Consider the following 27,177-nt stretch of genomic DNA (forward strand, 5'->3'; position numbering starts at 1 on the left):
ATACATCTTTCACCTATAAATGTCGCTGAAGTGCCATTTGACAAGAATAGTTGAAGGTACACATCTAGGGAAATACACTGACATTAGCATGTTTGTGAATGTTTATTGATTTTTCCCCTCCAAACTGTTATTATGTTTTTACATTTTATGATGTGTAAAGATTTATTCAAGGTGGTGGAGTAAGTGGTCATCACTGCACTGATTAATTCTGCCTTACTATGTATGCAGCAACATCATATTGTACTGACTAAAAAGACTGCTCTTTTAAGCCAAACTAGAAGCTGATTTTATTAAAATAACTGTTGGTTGTATAAGTAACTAATAAACTCTTATTTTTTCACTGTATTTGAGTGGACTTCTCATTTTCTGCTCCAGCATGCAATAAGAGGTACTGTACATTAATCGTAGTATTGTAACTGGAAACTAAAGATCTAAATCACAGGGAAAATGCAAACATCCCATCTTTTAGCATCAGGTTTGTTTGTTTGTTTGTTTTTTTCTCAGATCATCAGGCATCCTGAGCTATATGAAACCATACAAAATTAATTTTAATTTCAGAGGCTAGTGGATTTGTTTTATGCAGCGATACTGTATAAGAGAAATTTCGTACTGAAATGAATCAGGCTCACTTTTTCCAGGGTTGACCATGATCATAACTGGTACAATGAATTCTCATTGCCTTTACATAATAATTATTTCCAATATTAGATCTGTCAAATATGTATACAATAATGAGATAATCTAGTAAGTGTTTGTTTTTTCATTGTATACAGTATTTTCTGAATATTTTAAAATAATGCTCTGTATAGTAGATGTTATGCATGCTGAGAAATCTTTAATTTAAATGTTGTTTGAAGAGAATAGACAGTATCGGTTCTTATGACTATAAAGCTGTTATTGCAGGAAAGATCCAAGTTTTGACATTCATTGGTGCAGGAACTTTGCCAAAATGGGAGGAAGAAGAGGAAAAATAGTTTTCTATGAAGTACTTAATCTGCATATAGATAAGCTTCTCCACTTTGTGAATCATAGATATCAATCATTCATGTTCATCAGTGTCTCATACATATTTATTAGGACAAACTGTTATGCGTGATTAAAGATGTTATAAAATGACAATACTGTGTTTTGTTTTTATCTCAGGTCTCTGTGTACTAAAAATTCTACTGGCAGTTTCCATCGCATAATCTGACAACACTTTCTGCTATCTTCAAAGAACCAAAACTCCGTATGAACTTGCACAGATAAACACTGTGCATCCAAACTATTTAGCACTTTTTAAGCAGTTATAAAGGAATCATGAAGATTTTCTATTTTCTAAGCAAAGATTTCAACATTCAAAGGTATGTTCTTAGCTGTTAGGGATTAACTAGAAATAAGTGCATTTAATGTGCTAGTTTACATGCTGAAACTGGAAAGATTATTGCTAGGTGGGAATATGTAAGTACAATTTCATATTCCCCCCTTTTTTATGTTTAGTGACTTTGCAGTTATCCCCATGCTTTCTGTGTTTCCACTTGGACTCAACACCCCTGTGACACTAGATTTGGCACAAGACTGTGTGTGTATGTGTGTGTGTTGGGGAGGGAAACAGCCTCTGTCCTGTCTAAGCTCTTATATTCTTGAATCTCAAACTGTTGTTTATTCTCTGTAGTTGTTTGTGCAGAACATAAAGCTTTCCTGACATTACTAGAATTACAGTTAGGGAAGCCTAAAAATACATAGACAATTTTGTGAAGCACTCAGAATACATTAGCTATCTCTGCTTGATCTTGGAGAATTAGAAAGCCAGTATCCAGAATTTCTTTAAGTCAGTTTTCAAAAAATCATGATATATGGCATCATCTGAAAAAAAGTGAACACTTCAACCTAGAGGCAGTAGGCTTGGGGGAAAGTATTTCATAGAACTTCTCTGTTGTAGATTCCCAAATGTAAGGACTGATAATCACACTGAAACTAGAAGTGAAAAGTAGGTCTTCATTATTTCACTGTAATGAATGAAGAATATATCAATGAGTGTCTGGCATTTCTTTGAGAAATCAATGCTTTTTTAACAACAGAATTGTGTTGTAATGCCCTGTTCTCAACTAAGCAGAAGTGATAATTTGCTCCATGAGTTTGAGAGACTAAACAGTGCTTCTTGCATTAAACTGAATCCTAGATAAGACATTTTCTTAATATTCCAGAATTAAATAGGAAAAATTATTTTCTCTCTGAATTTCTAACCTATGACACTGGAACATGAATTTGAAAAATGAACATAAGGAACACTGCAAAGAATTACAGCAAAAATAGATATATAGATGTCTTGTACAGCAAATCAGTTAAGGAGGGATTTTGTGACAATATCTGGTCGACCAGCAGTTCCACATCTAACTGTTTATCTGGCTGTTATTTTCTATTCTACCAAAGGAATCATAGTCAGTGCTTATCTAGCCATACATTTTGAAAGCTTTTTCTGATATCTTATCTAATCTAAATTCTTTGGACACAGCTAAAAGGACACAATTTCTTGAACTAGCAGTAGAGCCCATGGAGAACAACTTGTCACAGAGACTTAATAGCCTGGACTCACTCCCTCTAGATTGACAGACAACCTTAAGTAAGTCCTTCAAGCTTTCCTTAAATCTATTCTTGTAGACATATGATCATTCTCCCAGTTGTCTTCTGGACCTTCTTGGAAAGGTGATATATCATGCTGGGCACAGTATTCCAGCACCATCTTCACTTATATGACAGAAAGTTTTAAGATTGCTAAGTCAGTCAACTCCTGTTCTTGTACCTGTGTAATTTGTATCTAAGTGTATAAAATTGTATTGCATCCTAATTATATTTTCTATATTATTTTCCCAAGAATATAATTCTGAATTCTAGTCCTGTCTTCCACTAGGCATACTTGGGCTTACTGTTGCCTGCAGATAATATGCCTACTTACTCCTAAATCATCAAAAACTTTCATGATATATTGGTTGGTATCATACTTAGAATCCCAGAATCCCGATTTTGGAGTCCTCCCAGTCTGACAGAAAAGATTGTAACCATTTTGAGCTTGTTTTTCAAATTTGTATCCGTTCAATAGTAGTTTCAAGTTAGCCACATTCCCCTAATGTGCTTATGGCATTGTGTGAGATAGCTTCAAAAGCATTACTAGGTATACAAGGAATATGTATATGACCAGGTAAGTCAATATATGTGATACTCTTGTTCTATTTTATCCACAAAGCCTTCACATAAAAAGAAATGTTACATAGCAATGATTTGTCTTTCACATACGTATTTCACATATGCCTCCTAGATAGCTCTAAATTATTTTTTCCACTGTTATGGAAAATAAAATTTAAGATCTACAACTTGCCACTTTAAGGTTAAGCACTATGTCTGTGCTTTTCCAATGTCTTTGATTTTTCAACTTCCCTCATCATTTTCTTAAAGATAACAATAAAAAGCTTTGAAGTTAACCAAACCACTGCATCTTCCTAAGTACTCTAAGGTGAAATTTCAACAAGTCCATCAGATATCACAGTATCATATTGGGACAGTTTCTAACTTTCTTTTTCTTTAGCCTGGTCTAATTTCTTCTATGATAATGTAGGCCATTAATTATATTTAGCATATTACCATAATTTGTTTTACAGTGAAGCAAAAAGAAATTCAGCATTTTAACTTATTTGGCATACAAATCTAAAACTTGCATATTTATGTCTTTGTTGGCACAAAGCTATAATTTAACATTTATTTTATCTATGTTATTTTTGAGGGACATATGCTACCAGTTGGTGTTCATGATATATTGTAAAAAAAAATCATTAGAAATAGTAACAACAACAAAAATTTAACAGTACAATTTGGGACCCGGAAAATGCACTAATAGCTCTATAATACTACTGTTTAGGAGCTTGGTTCGCTCCATACATATGCTAGCCTACTACAGCAGAGTTGCAATCCTCTCAGGGGGTTTGTAACACCATTGAACCAAAGTATTACAATATTTTCTCTTGAGAAGTAATTTAGTCTTCTATTTATCAAATCTCATTCAAATCTCCCTTCTGCTAAACCCAGTCAAGTCCTTTTGTACAGAAACACTCAAAGAGTCTACTTAACTGCCCCTTATCCTCTGCCTGGTTGCAGCAGAATGATTCAGGGAGCATGAAATATGTGTTGATAATGTTTATGTAGGCTGGCTAGGTTTGTTGATCTTGAAAGAGTAATCAAAGAAAACAATCCATGTTATCTCCATACTATCAAGAATTTCCTATTTACAGTAGGAAGTCTTAAGCTAGATCTATATACAGAGGTCCTATCCTTTGGGGATTCAGAGACTAGATTCCACTCCAGAAGTGAGAAACCTAAGTGTATAAGGCTCTTAAAAGGAGGTTCTTAAAATTAATGTTTTTCTCCTTTAAAATAAATAAATAAGTAAATAAAAACACACACTTATCCTTGATTTGGGATCAGTACCCTCTCAAGAGAAGAGATTCAAACCCAAATCTCGTCTTCTCAGAAAATTTTAAAGATTGTTAGCATAGATCAGTTTTAATGAAGCACCTCCCCTCTTTAGTTAGGTCTCTGTTTAAGATTCATAGAGTTAGGTGGATGACAGTATTTAATAGTTCTATGGTTAGTTCTAGTATGGACAAATACTTCATTTGCTGTCCGTAGATCTTCTATTTTTTGTTGAAGGACCTCTGTTCAACTGCTGACATTAATCTGGAGTAATATAAAATAATCTGGAATTAAACCAAGATTTTGGTGCTTGAAAATATATACCCTAACTATTAACTAGAAGAAGCAAAACTTGAAATAAATTTTTGATTAATATTAGTAACTACATTGGCGAACAGAAATTCTGACAGCGTTGAAGGCTAATGAGTATTTAATTTGAAGAAAAGTAGAAATAATACAATAGACATTAAAAAGGTAGAGGAGCTGGAGATAGATAAAGAAAGGTAGGGAGGAAAAGAATGGGTGTAGTCTCTTGCGGACAACTCTTTGCAGTATTTGACTACTGCCACCAAATCATTCAGTAACTCAGTGCCAGGCAATGATATGATTAAGCAGTAATCAATTAATTAGGGGTAGATAAATCAAGCAATTAATTGTATAAACACACAATTAATTAAATGAGAAAATCATGTAGATGCAGAGTCAATTAGGTTGTAAAACCCATTATAAATAAAATATACAGGCAATGGAGTAGAATTAAACAGGTAAAGTTTGAGGATTAAAAATTAGCTGAGCAAATTAAATCAATAAGTGGACAATCAACAGATGTAGTGAATCAATTAAGTAGGATGAAAGAAAGAGAAGTCATCAATTAATCAATAGATTAATTCTCCATAGAGTGATGTGATCAGTAAAATCTGATCATTAGCAGTAGGCAGCCAACAAGGAAGAAGAACAGCTACCTGGAGAAAGGTTAGCAGGAGATCTGGGTACCAGCAGCAGCCACCTTAAAAAGGGGCTTCCAGAAATACACTTTTCATGATGTAGTTGTCATGTGCCATCTTGCTTTATGTCAGGAATCATATTTATCTATGGGGAAAAAAAGTTGTCTTTTTAGAGGAAAAGCTATGAATAAAGTCCTGGTAACATCTATAACTCTCTCTAAAAAGCATGCAGCCTACAACATACTTTTTTTTGCAGTATACTTGTTAGTGAAATTACAATATGACAGTTCTACTTAGCTGGTAAAGGGCAATAGTAAAACTCATGATAATTTTGGAAATGCTTGCTTTAAGTTTTCAGCGCTCTGTATTAAAAAGTCCGTTTTCCTATTTCTACTATTTTAGTTGTCACCAGAGTGTCTTCTGTAGTTAGGTTCAGAGAGAGAAAAAAAAAAATCTTACTAAAATGGCTTACTACTTAAGCTAATAATATAGTTGTTTTTACTTGTTTAATTAACTTAAGTTAATTAAATAAAACTGTAAATTTTATGAAAATGCTAAGCAGTAGAGGTCTCAAATGACTGGGAAGGGCTGTATAAGTTGTCACGTACTACTTCCAATTCAATTCATGGCCTGATTTCATAAACTCACATCATTCTCATTCTGTTCAAAAGCAGCAAATAGTACTGATTAGTTTGATGATCTTGTAATGTATATTAATTGCATGACCTCATTTCTGTCCTCCTTTATTTCCACTTGAAATTTAAGTTAAGAGTTGAACTTCATTCTCAGGAGGTGAAAACTACTATATTTCTATGTATCAAGCTCACATAATTTTACAGCTCAGAAATACCATTAACCTAGAATTACAACCTGATGTACCAGTCAAAAGTTTTAAGTTTACAAATAATGCAAAAACACTGCAACATTTCTCAAAACAAGTATTGTATACTTATGGAATTTAAAGTTAAGAAAGTTATATATAATACAGCAACACTTGGCTTCTTCAAATACATCAGCAACAAGAGGAGGACTAGGAAAAATGTGGGCCCACTACTGAATGGGATGGGGGCCCTGGTGACAAGCGATACAGAGAAGGCAGAATTACTGAATGCCTTCTTTGCTTCAGTCTGCACTGCTAAGGGCAGCCCTCAAGAATCCTGCAGCCTGAACATGAGGGAGAAAGTCTGGAGAAGGGCAGACTTTCCTTTGGTTGAGGAGGAAAGGACTAGAGACCTTCTGGGCAGGCTAGACATCCACAAATCCATGGGCCCAGATGGGATGCACCCGCGGGTACTGAGGGAGCTGGTGGATGTTGTTGCCAGGCTGCTCTCCATCATCTTGGAAAGGTTCTGGAGAACTGGAGAGGTGCCTGAGGACTGGAAGAAAGCCAGTGTCACGCCAGGCTTCAAGAAGGACAAGGAGGAGGACTCAGGCAACTCTAGGCCCATCAGTGTCACCTCCATCCCTGGAAAGGTGATGGAACAGCTCATTCTGGATGTCATTTCCAGACATACGGGGGAAAAGAAGGTGATCAGGAGTAGCCAGCACGGATTCACCAAGCAGAAATCCTGCTTAACCAATCTGATAGCCCTCTATGATGGAATGACAGGCTGGGTAGATGAAGGGAGAGCAGTGGACGTTGTGTACCTTGACTTTAGCAAGGCTTTTGACACTGTCTCCCATAACATCCTCCTAGAGAAGCTCAGGAAGTGTGGGTTAGACGAGTGGACAGTGAGGTGGCTTGAGAACTGGCTGAAAGACAGAGCTCAGAGGGTCATCATCAGTGGCATTGGAGGCCTGTGGCTAGTGGCGTACCGCAGGGTTCAGTATTAGGTCCCATCTTGTTCAACTTCTTCATCAATGACCTGGATGAGGGGACAGAGTGCTTCCTCAGCGAGTTTGCTGGTGCTACCAAGCTGGGAGGAGTGGCTGACACACCTGAGGGCTGTGCTGCCCTTCAGAGAGACCTGGACAGGCTGGAGAGTTGGGCAGAGAGGAACCTCCTGAGGTTCAACAAGGGCAAGTGCAGAGTCCTGCACCTAGGGAGAAATAACCCTCGGCACCAGGACAAGCTGCGGGCTGACCTGCTGGGGAGCAGCTCTGCAGAGAAGGACCTGGGAGTGCTGCTGGCTGACAAGTTAACCATGAGCCAGCAATGTGCCCTTGTGGCCAAGAAAGCCAATGGTCTCCTGGGGCGCATTGGGAAGAGTGTTGCCAGCAGGCTGAGGGAGATGATCCTGCCCCTCTGCTCAGCCCTGGTGAGGCTTCATCTCGAGCACTGTGTCCAGTTCTGGGCTCCCCAGGACAAGGGAGACATGGAGCTACTGCAGAGAGTCCATCGTAGGGCTACGAAGATGATCAGAGGGCTGGAGCACCTGCCCTCTGAGGAACGGCTGCGAGAGCTGGGCCTGTTTAGCCTGGGGAAGAGAAGGCTGAGGGGGGATCATATCAATGTGTACAAGTACCTGAAGGAAGGATGTCCAGGGGATGGGCACAAACTCTTTTCAGTTGTCCCGTGTGACAGGACAAGAGGCAATGGGCAGAAATTGAAGCACAGGAAGTTCCGCTTGACCGTGAGGGGGAATTTCTTCCCTGTGAGAGTGACAGAGCACTGGAACAGATTGCCCAGAGAGGCTGTGGAGTCTCCTTCTCTGGAGGTCTTCACGGCCCACCTGGATGCAACCCTGTCCGACATGCTCTGGATGACCCTGCTTGAGCAGGGAGATTGGACTGGATGATCTCCAGAGGTCCCTTCCAACTTTACTGATTCTATGATTCTATGATTATTATGAATATTGAGCTAAAGCATTCAAGCAGTATCATCTCTGCACTGCAATGATATACCACAAGTAGCTGGTCAAAAGAATATATTTAAAATCTTTTTTTTAATGTATTTGGGATCACTACAGAACTATCATCATGCTTCATGAATGTAAAAAAAAAAAAAACAATGTAAACATTAATACGGTGCTTCAAAACTGTAGGACTGCTCTCAGAATAAATAAAAAAAAGAATAGATCAAGTAGGGATTGTTCTGATAGACTTCATTTTTCTTTTTTAGGAGAGTTTAATCAGACCTTTTTTTTTTCCCTAAAATGTTTAAATTGCAGCACTTTAACATTTATGTACATCTAAGAATGGATTTTGAATGTCTAGAAAGATGCAATTCTTTCTGAGCAGCCAACCATGGAAGATCTGAGTTTCCAATCCTAAAGCAGTTCAGCTAATGGCTCTGTCCCGAAACCACAAAATGGAAAATGCCCATTTCTTGCTTTTGAGATAACCCAGTGTGTCCTAGCTCTGGAACAACCTGTAAGAGTGCAGTCTTCAAAATGAAAGTTAAACTTAGTAAATCACTTCATGAGAAGTGATTTATCACAGAATTTCACATTTGCACAATGACAAATTAGATAAGGTAATGAGAAATGTTATCTAATACCATTTCTAATACCAACCTGCTACTGAATGTTGTTTTCAAGTATATTCAAAAAAAACTGTTTTATGTTTTCCTGAAGGGGAGTGTCCTGGAACACTCTGCCCAATTTAGAGCTCCCTGCTACAAGAAAGGCATTGTAATCTGAAGCAAGTCCAGCCAAGGAACCACCACGATGATCAGGGCTGGAACATATGTTCAAGGAGACGCACAGAGGACTTCAACTTTTCAACCTAGAGTAGAGGAAGCAAATGAGATCTGACAGCTGTCTTCAACTCCTTAATGAGTATAGAGAAGATAGGGTCAGATCATTCTTGAAGGTGCCCATCAACATGTTGAGAGGCACCAGACACAAGTTTGAACCCAGGATAATTCTGATTTTATACTGAGAGAGGAAAAAAAATACCATGAGCGTGGCAAAACACAGGACTCAAAGACTGTGAAACCTCCATTTTTTGAGATATTTAAAACTCAGCCTTAAAAGGTCCTAAAAATCTTGATCTATTTGGTCTTGCTTCTCAAAGGAGTTGGACTTTCAAGGTCCCTTATAAACTAATTTATTGTATTATTCTATGTTGCTATACTTTTTTTTTTTTTTTTTAAAAAAAAAAGACATGGCTTCTACAGACAGCACAGAAACAAAAATGTTATGTAGAGTTGGTCAAAGGAACACAGATGGAATATTGCTGAATAAACAGCTCCTACTAAGAAGGTAGCTGTATTTTTTGTTACTTACTGATGTTCTTGCATTCCATTACTTTTTGCAGAAGCTTAATTGAAAATTAATTATCTATTCATGATTTCTGATTATTTATGTTTCTTATCGTTACTAGGCATGTATTACTTACATGTTTAAAGAAAGTTTTCACTGAAACACAGCATGAAAAGATCAAGTGACTAGTCATGTAGATGTTACTATAAATATTCCAACAATCTGAGTATAACACTGAAAAGTATTCAAATTCTTGAAAGTGACAAGTTATTAGCGATAATCCATACAGTTATGATTTGCAGGCCTCTCAAGCTTTTTTTTTTTTTTTCCCCTCTCTCTTTTTCTTCTCTGCTCTTCTTTCCTTCTTCTTCCCCAAATACTTATGGAACTATAACTATATATTATTACACCAGCATTCTGAAAACACTGTTAGCAGGGTATTCTTTACAAGTAGTCAGCTTTTTAATAATTCTTCCTCAGATACAGTTATCTGATGATTATATGAAACATTAAGCATACAAAATGAGTATGCAATGTACATCAAGAGATGGAAAAAATCCATAAGTGCACTAAGGCTCAACATCACACAAATGAGTAAATGCACTATAGCACTTTTAAGTTTAAAAATGATGATACCCACCCTATTCCTATCTCCTAAAAACTGTATTGCCATTTCCCCCCTCAGCTAGCTAACATTGGTGCAAAAGAGTGTCATCTTCACTTCTCTCTGCACTTTCCATATCTTCATTACTGAAGTTTGCCACCCACCTGTACCTAATCAGCCATTAACCTCCCCCATTTCACTTACTTTCAAACCATTTATAAAGAACTTGAAACTGTGGTTCAGCTTCTTCCATCAACACATGGTTAGGCTGTGACCTATATCCATAGTCAGCCAAGCTTAGAGGCAGGCTACCTGCTAAGCAATTGCATTTCCAGCTGACATGTATTAATGAGCTTCCACTTGAGAATTCTCAGAAACACTTACTAGGTGATCACTTAATTTGGAATTGAAGAATTTACTCTATGCTTATTCAATTTCCTTTGGTGAATAGTAATTCTCAACTTAACTTTTTTTTTTTAAAAAAAAAAAAAAAGTTGTATCACACAATGTTATTTAATCATATCCATTCTTTCCTCTCGAGCATAGCTTTGTAATAAGAATAAAGTGTAGTTATGGGCTCATCTCAGTTATGAGGAAGAAGAGCTTTCACAGTGTAATTATTTCACACTTAAAGTCCAATCATTTGGATTGTGTCCCCAAATACTCAAATCCTGTATCTTGTTTAAAGTGTGCAACTAGACTGAACAATAGATCATTCACCATGGATCATCTTTTGATGCTATATTATTGATTTGTGGGAGATGCTATAAAGTCAAATCATTACATTTCATTAAACAAGATAAGAGAATTTAGTCATAGCACCAGGGTATGCAAACAGCAATGCTAAATGTCAGCATCTATCTTACAGTTGTGTGGAAGTTTCTGTACAGAATCATCTTTTGATAACTGTTTCCATGAACATAATAAAATGTACGTGAAAAGTCTTAAAAAGCTGCAAAATGTTAGATTAGACTGTATAACTGAAAATAAACCAAACTGCATAGTCAAAAGAGAACATAATTCCTTTCTCTCTTTGCATAATGTTGACTATTATGGGATGATGCGACAAGTTGCACATTGGAGTTCCACAGTATGGTCATATGCAATCCTATTTCAATTTTATGGATAATATTTTTGCTGAAATAGAGGTCAAAGCATCTATATACCGTGTCTCGTATGCATCCATTTTTTTAAATGTATTTGTCATCATAAATACATCAGAAATATATGTATAACATATTTATAATGATATAACTGTATATATGCTCATCAGTAACTCCTTGAAATTTGTGAAAACTTGTACATTATTTGTCAGATAGAGAAAGCTATTTAAACTCCACCTGAATAACTGGAAAAGAAAGTTACTAAACATAAAAAGAGGACTGGAGGTGGCATAATAAGAAAAGGAGCCTCAGGAGGAAAAGAATATGTAGCTCTACTATATCTTCACTGTTTTGGAACAGTGAACTTTATCAACTTTTATTTTCTTCAAAAACAAGGAAAATCATATAAAGAAAACCCTAACTCCTTTAAAAATATATATATATGTAGGATTTAATTTAAGAAGATAAGAGAGACTGAGACTCTGAAAAAGCTGTAGTGTAGGAGGCTTGTATCATTCCTTTTATTGTCGTTGCTGAATTGCAAGTGTCCACAGGGAAGTGTCCTGTTAAGGAAAAATGTTTGAAATATAGTGTGAAATGGATGTTAAAGTCAGGCTTACGAAGACAGTTTTGCTATTGAAAAATATCACCACTAAGAAGTTCTACCTACTCTAATGTAATTACTCATTTGCTGAAAACTATGGAAGTTTCGAGGGAGAACAAGCATTAACCAAGTTGTAACCTGCTGTTGTAATCCCAAACAATCCATTTTGTATGGAGAAGTATAATTATGGGGAAGTATAAAGTATAATTAAGTCATCACTAAGAGGATAAAAGATGCTACTGCTTTCTCTTCTGGTCATTTAACCAATGTAATCACAAATAATAATTATAACTCTTTAAAATAAAGCAAAAATTTTACTTTTTTTGCTTAATAAGAGTTGATTTTTAAATATATGAACAATCATTGAACCTTAATTTCCTCATTCCTGTTCCAAATAATAACATATCTGTGAATGCACCAGCACTCCAAATTTCAAATAATGACTATGTCAGCCAGATTTGATGATAGTTTTCTTGATATGTCACATAACATCTCATTAAACTGAAAAGGGGAGTACTGGGATAATCATTATTTTATTTGAAATATAATCTAATACTTTTATTACCTATCTCATTCTTAAAATTGTTGCTGTTGATCTACTAGAGCTTTCTCTATGAAAGCATTTGATCACTAAGTCAGAAATAAATGTTCTTAGATCACATGATTTTCTTGCAGATCTCTGATAGTATGAGGCTATTTGCTTTTTAAAATGTTTTATAAAATATATGATATTGCTATAGTATTTAGTCTTAATGGAATAGGTATATTGATATATCTGTCTACTATTTATAAACTGAAAGACAACATTCTTTTCATTTTACTGTTTTTAAAATATTTTCATCTGTGCAAAATGTTTGTTCAAATATTGTTATATTGATTAAAATTTATTCTATGTATAGGAAAATACAGTGTTTATAACTTTTGAGGAAGATGAGAAATATTTTTCAATATTCAAGAAAAGGATTCAATATTCAAGAGAAAAATTGAATAAATGCAAGGACTATTTATGCTTTCACTATTATTGATAACATCTTTTCAGTATTTCATTAAATACCATAAACACTGAGAACAATATTTAGATTTCTTCTAAATCAAGTTTTCTACCAACAAGAATGATCAGCACTATATAAAATACAACCTATGAGGAAAGATTGAAAGGCATATTATGTACATGTGTGTTTGGTAGAGAGGGGAAAGGACATCACAACAGTCCTCAATGATAAGAAAGCTGTTGCAAAAAGAAAGAACATTGCTTCTCCTTCCTGTTGGATAGGAGAAGAAGTAACGATCTCAAATTGTAGCGACGTCAGGGGATAACATGTTTTACAAAGTACAGTAAAGCATTACTGTTTCCATTTGAAATAGCTGTTTGGGAAAGTGGGAGATCACCGGAGATCTTCAAGAAAATGTTGGGTAAATGTGCCAGAAATGATGATTGTGTAGCTGACAGGAAGAACTAGATGGACAAAATGAGTACATAAAGGCTCCTTTGAGCCTTATTTATTTGTGGCTCTGGATGCTGATGAAACATAGATGGCACGTGCAATACCTATAAATTTTGTTGTCTTACAACTACAAAAAAAAAAAAAAAAAAAAAGAAAAAGAAAAAACACTCTTTTTTATATCACTGGTGCCTGCAGGCCATATAAAATGTATAAATTCAGTTGAAATATGATGTAACCATGATCTCTGAATAAGTTAATCTATGCTAAAGAGTAATTTCACCTTGACAGAAACCCTCCTCTGAAAGTAATCAGTAATACATGAACTACAGAAGCGCTCTCACAGTCTGCTCAGACTATTGAAATATCAATACATGCCCAGATACTGCATATAGCAATGAGCTAAAAACAACAACGTTTGATTAAGTTAACCTAACAATGAGTTAGCGTTAACTCATTGTTAACTCATTGTTAGGTTAACTTAATCAAATTCTTGTTTTTAGGCAGTCAGCAGTTATATAGGTCTGGCTTTTGTGGTAGCTCAAAGAGAAAAAAGGTGTGTGTTAATGCCTTCCAGTCGTGAATAAAGCACATGAATGTCCCTGTACAGGGTTAGCTAGGCAACACTGCAAGAGGCAGATCCACAGACCCACCCCTTTGCACAGCCATAAGTCATGTGGGTGTAAAGAGCTGGAATAGCCACATCATTAAGTTAAAGATCTGGCAAAGGCCCAGGGTACATGTCAGGGCTTTGTTTGCAGTGGGAAGTGCATCATTTTCCCTTACCTCCAGCTATTCTGCTTAGCCTAGACAAGTGTGCACATGGACGAAGACTGAACATTGCAATCTGATAGTCTAAGTCTGAAGGATTTTTTTTCTTTGTGAGAGGAAAATGACACACAGTAGTTTATCTTGGTCAAAGTCCAAAATATCTGCTTCAGCGATTTGCCTCTGCTTAATTGTTCTTCTCATTACTAATCGTTATTTGTTTCTGGATCATCCAAATCATCCAAGATTTTGAAGATTACAAATTCCAGTTTCAGAAGTATACCTTCTGGAGAGGTAACATTTGTGTTTGCTGTCTTGGCACCTTTACTCTGATCCAGATCACCATTATTAAGAGAGGAAACAATACCACTTTTGTTTCTTTCATCATCTTTTATTCTTTTATTCTTTCTCATGCTTTTTTTTTCTCCTAGAAAGGAAGAAAGGGAATGTTTCTAAAATGCGTATGTGATATAACATATTTACTCCCTTACGTCCAATAAAAGCATAGAAGTTGTTCACTAGTAGTGTGAATTCCTACGGGCAAATTACAAGAAGGAAGCTTTCACAGCAGCTCACCTGCCAACTTTTCCCTGCTACATTACTGAATTTATTCAAGCTCAAATGTTGTTAAGAATCTTTAATGGATATGTTTCCCATTTTCTTCACTGTTTGCCAACCATTAGTTTCATTCTTTTTTATAAACAGCTATGAAATGAGAGTCAGGAAATCTCATTCTGAGGCTAATAGCCCCAATTTTAACACTTTAATCTCTCTCTTTTTTGGTAACTATAAAATCTGTTATCTAAACTTATCTTTCTTCTTTATCCTCACACACTTTTAACAACTAATCTTATTGCTTAAGACATTTAAAATTTTATTTCTATCCTGAATTGTTTAAGAATAAAATAATCATGCCAGCTAGATGATTCACTTAACTTGCTCTCAGTCCTCCATCACAGATATTTAAAGTAAAATTAGATGTATTTCCTGGGAAGAAAGATCATAGCTATTTCTCAGACTTCTGAGTTTTATCTAACTTGCTTAGCAAAGAAACATATTAGGCACAGAGAGCTCTAGCTAGATATATTGTATACTTAAAAAGGAAAGAAAAAATATGAATGTTGAACAAATACTTTAATACTGGCTGGTCTAAATCTGGCAGAACAATGATTCCTCCCGTGGATTTAAGAGGATCTCGAGACAACAGGCACAGCCCTGTGACGGCACTCTTTTCTGACTCGTTGCCAATTCAGCTTACTGGGTTCCAAATCTTATTGTATTTCTTACATTGGAGGAAATCTGGAGCCCTTTATCTGAAGGGGTGACCAGGTCAGAAGGATTTTAGAGTTAAATCTCTGCATATGAATACAATGAAACATGGGCATGATGTGAGTCTCTGGCTACTCTGGACCCCTTCAATCCTTTATGGCAGAGCGGTTCTAGGATGCCACTAAAGATACTTAGTGGGATCCAAGAAATAGTGCCATGGCTTACTGCCCACTCGGAAATGATTCGGATTCATGTATAAGGATCCAGGAAGAATAGTCTGTGCTGTGTGGTATGATACTACAGTAAAATAAACAAGCTGGTCACCAGAGAACAGAGGTTGGATTGATTAGCCATTAAGATAAAGCTTTCATCTGAGTACTACTGACATCAAAATATTTGAGACAAATAATGCTTGCCATCTAATTTTCATGCCATTGAAAATGAAGGTCCCATCAGTAATGCTTTAATTTTTGATTGTGACTTATTAAATGAAACACGCTATCTTAAGTAGGTTCTTTAGGACAAACAGTGGTCTAGAAATTTCTTTCATGTTCAGTATTGATGGGCTTTTTATGGGATCATACTCATTATGCTGAGGGCAGTTGTCATGGAAATAAAATTTCCTATCCCGAGTGGCATAAAAATAATGTGATTAGGATTATAGCTGTACTCTTAGTTACCTGTCACCGTGTTGTAACTATACCTCTTAAAGTGACTGTTTTCCTTGGGTAAGTCCTATGTTCCTTCAACTGTATTATCCCATTATCCAATAATGTTTCCTTCCATATGTCAGTAATTAATATCATTTAGAATAGATAGTGTTGTTTATTAGCATGTGTGGCCTGTAAAGGAAGAAAAATTTTCTTATGGGAATGTCATATCTCATACTGTGTGTGTGTATAAATATATATATATATATATATATATATATTTATATAAACCTGGTCCACCTAAGGTTCTAGAAAGAAATGGACTATTCTTGAACTGAATATATTCACATGAAAGAAACTTATCAGAAAGTTTTGTTATTAATGGTATTAATGGAATAAAATGTCAAAAGGCTTTCCTTTTAAACCTTAATGATATATAGCAAACACTAATGTTGAAGATGAAATATTAGTTTTCATGTTATATTTAATTTTGATACAATTAACATAGAAAGTTAGAAGGTTTTATACTGGAATGTTCTCTCTGAAATGATCTCTATAATGTTTTCTTTTTCTTTTTCTTTTTTTAACCAGTTTTTCCAACAATGAATGCATAGTTTTCAGCTCATTCTGGAAGCGTCTACAGGGGATGATACTACTGACTGGCAGTTTCTGTAATACCTGATATCTGAAGGTTAAATAGACTCAAAAGTAAGAGACAAGTGGACACCCAAAACTTGGATATTCTTTATGTCACTGTGGCACAAACCCTTGACCTCAGTAGGACAAGTGAGAGTAGAATTTGGCCAATATTTCCCTTTGTTACTCTTTTTTAACAAAATGACTTGCTTTTCCTCCTTGCAGAAAAGAAAAAAGCATAAAATTCTGGTGTAAAAATGTCTCAAAAGAATTTGAACTAATAGAAAGCTAGAGAAAAGGAAGAGTCTGACTTTTGACCCTAAAGATGAATTAGTCCTTTACTATGGTTTGTTCTTTCTTTCTGCAGTCAGCATTGGGAAAAAAATGTGCTTCAGTGTATACTAAATGTTACTATCTTTCTGCTGTTTCTATCTTTGAAGATTTTGACAAATCTTTTCAGGCTTTGCTTTATACTCTGAGTCAGATTGTTTAGTAAAGTATAGGTGTACTCTTGAGCTAATAGTCGCGGGGTACTAGATAACAGTCCTGTTTTTTAGTTTCATTAAACAGCGGACATTGTACTCCAGTTCTTATGTTTGTTGCCTAATGTTCCTGTTTCCTCTATTTCTATTTATTCAAAAGTTGATGCAAAAAATAAATGAAAAAATAAAATAAAATAAAATAAATAAAAAAATAAAATAAAAATATATAATAAAAATATAATAAAATATAATAATAATAATAATAATAACAATATAAATAAATATATATAATAAAAATATTTTTTTTATAAAAATAAAAATAAAAAATAAAATAAATAGAAGCTTGGAATCAAGTTTGTGGCTGAACCCAAATTTGCATATTATTTGCAGTATCTATATGCTGAGGAGGAATTTCTTCACTGTGAGAGTGACGGAGCTCTGGAACAGGTTGCCCAGAGAGGCTGTGGAGTCTCCTCCTCTGGAGATATTCAAGGCCCGCCTGGATGCAACCCTGTCTAACATGTTCTAGGTGACCCTGCTTGAGCCGGGAGGTTGGACTAGATGATCTCCAGAGATCCCTTCCTTACCTTACCGATTCTGTGATTCTGTGACACGTTGATTCTCAGTTTGTGCTGCATGGAAGAAGCCAAATACCTCTCCAATGCAGAAAATCTGTTTTAGATACAGTGAATTCCTGGTTCATATTTGAACTTTACTTGTTTAGGTAATAAACATCTGGGCAGGAGTTCTTGTGTTTGTAAAATCAAGCCTGTACACAGGTACAAATATTCAAGAAAGTTTTGGCATAGCTGAAGTTCATAAAGAAAAGGCCAACTTTAGGCTTAGTTTGTTTTGGAGTAGAGGGAATGGATCAAAGTTGACATTGTCCTTTGTAGGCTAATTAAGCCCTAGTCAGTGGTATGAAAGGAGAAAGAGGGTCACAAGGTGAAAGAGATGTAACAGTCCTTCAGGTTTCTGAAATACGTAGTCTATTCTTCCACATGCAGTTGTCATCTTCTCACTGCTTACATCTACAGAATGAAACTATTGACTCAGTTGCATCTGATGTGACAACTAAGTATTGACTAGCATCTCTAGTTTTCTCACTTTGTCCTTTGTCCTCACTGATCAGTAGTCTTTGAAGAATGAGGTTCAGGGAGTTGAAACTGGGGAAAAAATATTTCAATATGAATCAGAAATTGAGGAGAGGAGGAAAAGAAGAGAAAAAAGTGAAGGAGAGGAAAAAGAAAGAGGAAGTTTTGTGATGCATTTTTCAATCTTTTACCTATACATTTGTTTTATTCTCATCTATATTCTCATCTTCATTGATTTATTCTCCTCTGTACCTGGAGTCAGGAGCAACCTGGACAACAATTATTTTAAATATTTCAAAATAATTTCTATGTAGATGGCAATCCAGCTCTGGTCTGTATAAGACTTGGAAGAGAGTAACTAAGTACAGCATCCAAATCACAGTTCTCAGAATGAAAATGCAACTATTTTTATTTTTGATCTGATAAAGAGTCACAATGGAAATTTTTATCAGTGTTTTATGAGATGTAACAAAAAAAATACTTCCAGAAAATGAGTAATTTTCTCTCACATAAGGTTTAAAAATACACGTTCCTTATAAAATATATCACCAAGTAGTAAGTTTACTAGGTCTCAGTCCTCTTTACTTTCTCTGCGTGAACTTGTGCAAACTTGTTAAGTAACTACAGTATAGGCTACTTTTGATTAATTTATTCAACAGTCCATTTAAGTAATAATTGAGTTTTGACTGGTGTATTTGAAATCAAAGGATGATGAAGTCAGAAAAAATCTAGTGGAAAACTACATTTGTAGATAGCTTTAATTCTGTACAACAGTTAAGTGGGAAAGACTCTTCAGAAGTTTAACAGCTGTGAGTGAAGTTCAGAGCTACTAATTTCCCCATGTAATTATAACAAGGTGACAAGATGCCTCCATATGGTTTATACCAATTGAGTGTACAAAGAATTTGGGACTTTTTTTTTTCCTTTAGTTTCTATTTACCAAAGCCTTAACCTAGTCTTTAGAAAGCCTCCAGGTCAGCAAAGTGTTTAAATGTGTGTGTAATCCCAGGAACTATTCATATGGGAAAAAAGCAAGTACATGTACATGTTTCTAGGACTTCAGACTGTTGAGTGGTTAAAGCAAATACTTCCCCCCACTTCTCATGGATTTTTCAGAATATTTTCCTTCTACCTTTGATAATGGACTATCTATCATTTATCATACCGATGTTCAAACTCATGCTATGCAAAGAAAGGAGGGATAGGGAGAAGGAAGAATTTTCTGAAGCTATGCCATAACTGTTAGCTCTCAGGTTCAAGGACAAGCAAATGACTTTAACTTTTATTTACATTTTTGAAAATCAGTAGCTCTAATACCAAAAGCAATAAGTAGCTGTTTCTTGCCCCATTGTGTTTCTATTTTTACAGTATCTTCAGTCAGGAATATCATGGTATTAACTTTTTAACTTCTGTAATGTAAGTTATCATCTTATTTTAGAATATCATTAACTCATTACCTTTCTTTGAAAACTCAAAAGCTTTTTTTAAATATCAGAAGTAGTTAGCAGAAGCATTGTCTGACAAGTCTTTATAACTCTGTGAAGAAATCCAAGCATTTCTACATATGGGAAAGATGACAGAAAGAATCATCAAGTATGTTTCTTCTGTGTTCTGGTCATAGTTTCTTGGTTTTAGCCTTCATTAAGTGCTTCTAATTTTCATACATTTCCACTAGCTTTGATAAAACAGTTCAATATTTACATTTAAATAGCTACTAAAGAAAATACAAATTTATCTATACTTTACATTCTTGAATAGATTTCTCTTAAGTGAAGAGAAACAGACAGTGAAGAAAAATAAAGCAAAAGCCGGTGTGAGACAGACGCTTACATTCTGAGAAGTCTGAGACTTGGATTTTTTCTTTATCATTTTAATATTTTATTAATTTCTACTGATAAAATCTGATTCATGATGCTTTTTAGTTTTATATTGAAGAATTACATTAGGCTTCTAACTGACATTGCTTATTTGTCTCTTTGTTTTCAGCTTTACCAGCCTAGGCATTCTGCAAAGACATGTTTAACGTATCTATTAGACAGGTGGACTGGTCTCAAAGAAATTCTATATCCGTGATTGATATCTTCAGGATAGTGATTCATTGAATCTTTTACATCAGTAAAATTTCCAAGGAACTGTATACATTAAGTCAGTAAGTTTGACAATCGCTGGACAATCGTCTTGGACATCAGTCAGGTCAAACCCATCTCTAAGAGTATTATTCTTTCAGGCCTGCATGAATACAGGCTGGAAGAATCAACTACTTTTTTTTCTCTCGCGCGCGTGCGCTCTCTCTGTTTTTTTTTTTTTTTTAATTATAGCTGTTACATCTCAAGACTCAAATTATTATTTTAGAGGACTTTGTAGATCTCATGCTGTGGACAAGGATAGGGCTGTCTCAGCAGGAGAATGGTACAAGTCAAGGAATGTTTTTTCCCTTTTGTTTCTAGGGAGTCTTCCTTCACTAGTGCTATACCAGTAGATATATTCCAATAGAAATTCAATATATTTGACATTCTTTTTCAATGAGGCGAAGTTATAGCCAGAGAGTGAAAAGCCTTGCATTTACTATGCTTGTTTAACTAATTATACTTTCCCACAGATGAGTGTATGCAGCTACTTGCAATCATTAGGCTATGGCAGTGTTTTTTTCCTACCATTCCAAATAGATCACCACATCATTGCAAGGTGTAAGTGAATCTTCATAAGGAATGTTTATTAGAAGTTATCATTTTCCTATAGATTTCACAAAGAGATAATGCTATAGTCCTCAAATTTAATTTGACTTCTTTGTAATTGTTTAAATTTGACGTGACTCCTAACGTCTGACGTTTGTGCCTTTGTTATCAATTACTTCCATGGCTTTTGATGTTACTGACATGTAAAGTATATCTTGACAGCATTTACAGTGATGAATTGTTTCAGACCCTTAATAGCATAAGTATGTTTATTTTGGTCTAGGTGGAAAGTCTCACTATTTTTTTGCCTTGGTCTTGCTACCTTCTGGAGTTATTTGGAAAAGGAGAGTATCATTTTTTGACTATATTCTACAGATCTTTGGTGATCTTGTCCATCAGCATACAGTTAATCACTCCTCCCCTAATAACTGTGACACTAATCAGAATGGTATTCTCCAAAGAAAATTTTTTTATTGAAATGGAAAATGAGATAAATCAGATGGTGTTTATGGAGGTTCTTACTTTGGGAGTCGATATTATTAATGGTCTCTGATTGCCAAAGAGAATCAAGAAGTAAAAGTACTTTATCTTTTTCACTTCAGTCCATGCAAACTAATATAACCTACATAGTCACAGTAGGCTTGTGAGTTTCTCAGTAGCATTTTTGCAAGGAAGCTCTATTATAAGCGCTTCTTATAATAACATCTCAGCTTTGTCTTCTAGAAAAACTTTCACAGCTGAGGCATTTCTTCCAGTGGCTGGCAATGGATATCTGGATCCCTTGGAAATACATCCCATTTGTCTTGTACTATATAGTAAGGTAACTGGTCCTTGGACTTTTCCTCTGTAGGGAAATAAGTTAAATGTGGCAATAAGTAACTGTAATGTACTGTTTATTTCAATCTAAAAGTGTCCCTCTTTGTTGTTATAGTTGAAATAGAAAGCAATAAGTCCCAGTACACATACTGAAGAAACCTTGAACTGTGAAAACCATTCTGTATAAAGAAAAGTGTTGATATAATATGTTGAATGCCAGTATACTAGCCAGTATACTATTATACAGTGGTTTGGCTACCAATCATGTTACTTTTTTTTTTTTTTTTTTTTTTTTTCTGTAGCCTAGATGAACCCAAAGCAATTTTTTTCACATTTCTACTCATTGGAGCAGGGATAAAGGTTATGAGAAAACAAAGAAGTTAATTGATTATTAAAACAGGGAAATCTAAAATTTACTGGGAACTCAAAATGCATTCTCTGACCACTTATTTAATCTCAGAAGCAGTCACCAGAGCCATTTGCCTAAACAGATTTCTAAACACATACATATATGATGATAATGACAGTGTATTCATATTCTTCCAAGGAATTCTAGATCAAAATCAGTATAAATAAACAGGAAAAAAAAGATCATACTGAAAGACAAATGCCTATCTCTTCCTTATGTACACCTGAACCAATCATTAAATACCTCAGTAATAAGCAATAAGAGGGACATAGAGTACATTAATAGCTTTTTTTTTCTTTTAGTTCTTCCTGTTCGCTTCACCCATTTACCAGTAGTCAGATGAGTATCTGCTCTGTGTGACCCTAGAGGCAAAATGCCAGATGTTAGGTGATCTAGAGATTATAAGACTTTTTCACTCTTCCTGCTCTTTCCCTCATGTCTGCTTTCCACCAAGCAGTATGTGGACAGAGTCAATGACTCATCTAAGGACAGCTTCCACCCAGCTTATCTCCATTCAACTTCTCTCTATTTAGTCCAGACTAAAATCTTCTTCATCAGCGGATAGTTCCAGCTTCTCAGTTCATGTTAGATATCCAGTCAATGAAAGTTTCATTTGTGTAACATAACGTACCCTTCTGTATATCTCCTTTAATTGCATAATCTCATAAAACTGTGGGCTGGACTTGCACCAGCTCATTTTTTCCCTATTGCAGGTTAACATCTGTTTTTCATAACTGCAACTTCAAGGCTAGTGTGACCAGTAACACAGCAGACAGTTAATCTCCAAGGCCATCCGATTGTTTACAGTTGTTGCAGTATGATACCATGGCAATTAGCCTCACGCTAGGCTCTCAGCCTTTCCAAAGCAGTGGAGTTAGGGACTGGATGCTCGTGGTGGTCTGGCAAATGCTTGCAATAAGATTTAGCAACTCTGGAATTTATTTCACTTCTAAACCCTTTTGAACTTGACGGTACCTGCTGTTAAAAAGACAACTAGCTTTATTTTATTTTTTATTTTTTTATTTTTTGTTTTTCCCAGAAATTGCTTTTGGGATTACAGAGCTGTTCATAAGGAAAGAATGGCTACCTTGGACTTCACTGCTTATGTGAGAGGATTGTTATACGTCAATGCAGAAAAATTTCAAAATTTTTCAGTATAAATTGAGTATATTAAAGTGCACTTTTAAATTTTGTTTTAAATAATGCTAGGAAGGAATCCACAGATATATATTAATGGCAGGTCATCTGAAATACAGAATATTTGCCCTGGCTTGATAATGCACAGGTTTTGGCTAGCATTATAAATACCTGCCTATAGCCATGGTTCTAACATGTCTGGTATATCTTAACATGACAATATCAAGTTAGATTTTTTTTTGTTCTACATTCTTTTGTTTTTGCTGTTATAAGTTGCAAATAAAAACAGTATAAATTGTTTTCTAACTTTGTCCATATTTTGAAAGTTTCAGCTATGAAAACTGAACTGAAATGCCACAACTGTTTGTGAATTCTTCTTCTAAAAGGGTTTGAAATGAAAACACTGTATGATTTTGTAATGTTCTCAGCAATACTGATGAAATATAGCTTTATCTCAAATTTATATTTTCTGTTTTCTCTTCTTGCTTAATCCAGTTTACAGAGTGCATTACTGGAAGCATTTTATCCTAAATAACCTTTTTAAGTTGGTGAAAGTGGTTAAAATAGACCCAAAGTTTTAACACACAGTAATGTCTTTTGGAAACTATTAACAAACTGTGAATCATTACAAGATTTTAAAATGCTTCAAGGATAAACTAATACATGGCAGGCATTAACGCAATCCCAGCCAGTTCTGACTACAGTGTTCCTATCCATATAACTCAAAATGCTTCAGAGGCAACCAAAATCATAAAAAAGAAAAATTCATTTTAAGCTAGAGACAAAATAACTTTTTTTATATAATCAGAGCATAAAATACAATGAACTGAACACATTAAATGTCACTGGCATATGCATTCAAATATTCCATGTGGTAGTCTCCAATCTGTCTTCAAGAAGCATAGTTGTTGCATGTCAAATGAAAGTAAAATATATTTCAATGAAGAGATTATCTTTGAACTGACTGAAATATGCCCAGACCTAAAACCATAGAAACAGCTCCAGGAAATCCTAAGAAATAAAGCAAATTAAAAAAAAGTTAGCACTGATCTCATGTCAAGCTCCCCATGATTCAGTTCAGTGAAAGGACTGCAGTACAGAATCTGCTTTAGTGCCTTACCTGGTGTATCTAACTCCTTAACTATTGCTTTTGTGTTGACACTAATTTGAGCTGCTCTGACAGTAATTCACATTTTGCTCCTAAATGTTTTACTAAATACAACTTCATTTATTAATTTATATGCATAAACTATTAAATGAGACATCTAATAACACGCAAGGAGTTCTTCTGGGAGTCTTAGCCCATCATCAGTGCTCCAAGTAAGCATACAGCATCTAGACACAACGATAAAAAGCAGATCAATATGCCCTTACATACACTTCTATATGCATGGTTAGCTGACTGAACAGGCTCACAAAGGTTAAAAATATACTATACAAATATACAGATTTTAGCAAGATTGGGCAAGTATTAATTACAATAGTCTAAATTCAGTCACCAGTTTAGGAAATTGCTAGCTACCGCTAGAAGGAGGAAGGCTATACTAAGAGTTTTGGTCCTTTTGCCCAGTAATGTAGTCTGTACAAAGCAGTGTTTTAAACAAGATATTAGCAGTGTGTTATCTCTCTGTGACTAACAGTTTATCTCTGTCTTTTAAGATTGTTAAAAATAATAATACTAGAATATAGAATAAAGTTGCCAAGTATCACCTGATAAAACCTACTATGTTCTGGTACTTTATATAATACTTCCGATACTTCATAATTCCCAAGGAAAAAAAATAGAATTAGTCTACATACAGAAGCATTAATTAAATCAGAACTCATTAAAAACAAGATTTTACCACAGATATTATCTTAGATTGGTTAAATTAAGGAGAGATAAAATAAAATTAAGTCATTTGCAGTGAAATGTGTATCCATTTGTGATATTTTTATTTGTTTAATGTAAGAATGCAGATCTCAGGTAGTGCTAGTCAGAAAATTTTCCAAATAGCGTAGGTCCAATGGAAAATGTCAAAATTAAGGAATTTTCAAGAAATATCTAACTTTCCTTGAATTTCCTTGCAGAGTGTTACAGCACTGTGTCATGTGATGCTCACCATAGCTGATGCCATTTCATTATGTTTCCAAAATCACAGGATCATAGAATCAGTAAGGCTGGAAGGGACCTCTGGAGATCATCCAGTCCAATCTCCCCACTCTGCAGGGTCACCTAGAGCATGTTAGACAGGGTTGCATCCAGGTGGGCCTTGAAGACCTCCAGAGAAGGAGACTCCACAGTCTCTCTGGGCAATCTGGTCCAATGCACCATCGCTCTCACAGGGAAGAAATTCCCCCTCACGTTCAGGCAGAACTTCCTGTGCTTCAATTTCTGCCCATTGCCTCTTGTCCCGTCACACGGGACAACTGAAAAGAGTTTGTGCCCATCCCCTGGACATCCTTCCTTCAGGTACTTGTACACATTGATATGATCCCCCCTCAGCCTTCTCTTCCCCAGGCTAAACAGGCCCAGCTCTCGCAGCCGTTCCTCAGAGGGCAGGTGCTCCAGCCGTCTGATCATCTTCGTAGCCCTACGATGGACTCTCTTCATGTTCCTCTTGTCCTGGGGAGCCCTGAGCTGGACACAGAGCTTGAGATGAGGCCTCCCCAGGGCTGAGTAGAGGGGCAGGATCACCTCCCTTGACCTCCTGGCAACACTCTTCCCAATGCGCCCCAGGAGACCATTGGCTTTCTTGGCCACAAGGGCACATTGCTGGCTCATGGTTAACTTGTCAGCGAGCAGCACTCCCAGGTCCTTCTCTGCAGAGCTGCTCTCTGGAAGGTCAGCCCCCAGCTTGTCCTGGTGCCGAGGGTTATTTCTCCCTAGGTGCAGGACTCTGCACTTGCCATTGCTGAACCTCAGGAGGTTCCTCTCTGCCCAACTCCAGCCTGTCCAGGTCTCTCTGAAGGGCAGCACAGCCCTCAGGTGTATCAGCCACTCCTCCCAGCTTGGTAGCATCAGCAAATTCGCTGAGGAAGCACTCTGTCCCCTCATCCAGGTCATTGATGAAAAAGTTGAACAGGATGGGACCCAGTACTCTTCCGTGCAGTATGCCACTAGCCACAGGCCTCCAACTAGACTCCACGCCACTGACGACAGCCCTCTGAGCTCTGTCTTTCAGCCAGTTCTCAAGCCACCTCACTGTCCACTCGTCTAACCCACACTTCCTGAGCTTCTCTAGGAGGATGTTATGGGAGACAGTGTCAAAAGCCTTGCTAAAGTCAAGGTACACAACGTCCACTGCTCTCCCTTCATCTACCCAGCCTGTCATTCCATCATAGAAGGCTATCAGATTGGTTAAGCAGGATTTCTGCTTGGTGAATCCATGCTGGCTACTCCTGATCACCTTCTTTCCCCCCATATGTCTGGAAATGACATCCAGAAGGAGCTGTTCTATGACCTTTCCAGGGATGGAGGTGACACTGATGGGCCTAGAGTTGCCTGGGTCCTCCTCCTTGCCCTTCTTGAAGACTGGAGTGACACTGGCTTTCTTCCAGTCCTCAGGCACCTCTCCAGTTCTCCAGAACCTTTCCAAGATGACGGAGAGTGGCCTGGCAACAACATCCACCAGCTCCCTCAGTACCCGCGGGTGCATCCCATCTGGGCCCATGGATTTGTGGATGTCTAGCCTGCCCAGAACGTCTCTAATCCTTTCCTCCTCAACCAAAGGAAAGTCTTCCCTTCTCCAGACTTTCTCCCTCACATCCAGGCTGCAGGATTCTTGAGGGCTGCCCTTAGCAGTGAAGACTGAAGCAAAGAAGGCATTCAGTAATTCTGCCTTCTCTGTATCCCTTGTCACCAGGGCCCCTGCCCCATTCAGTAGTGGGCCCACATTTTTCCTAGTCCTCCTCTTGCTGCTGATGTATTTTCAGAAGCCCTTCCTGTTGTCCTTGACATCCCTTGCAAGACTGAA

Source organism: Rhea pennata, chromosome 2 (genome assembly GCF_028389875.1).
Source record: "Rhea pennata isolate bPtePen1 chromosome 2, bPtePen1.pri, whole genome shotgun sequence".
Taxonomy (NCBI): Eukaryota; Metazoa; Chordata; class Aves; order Rheiformes; family Rheidae; genus Rhea; species Rhea pennata.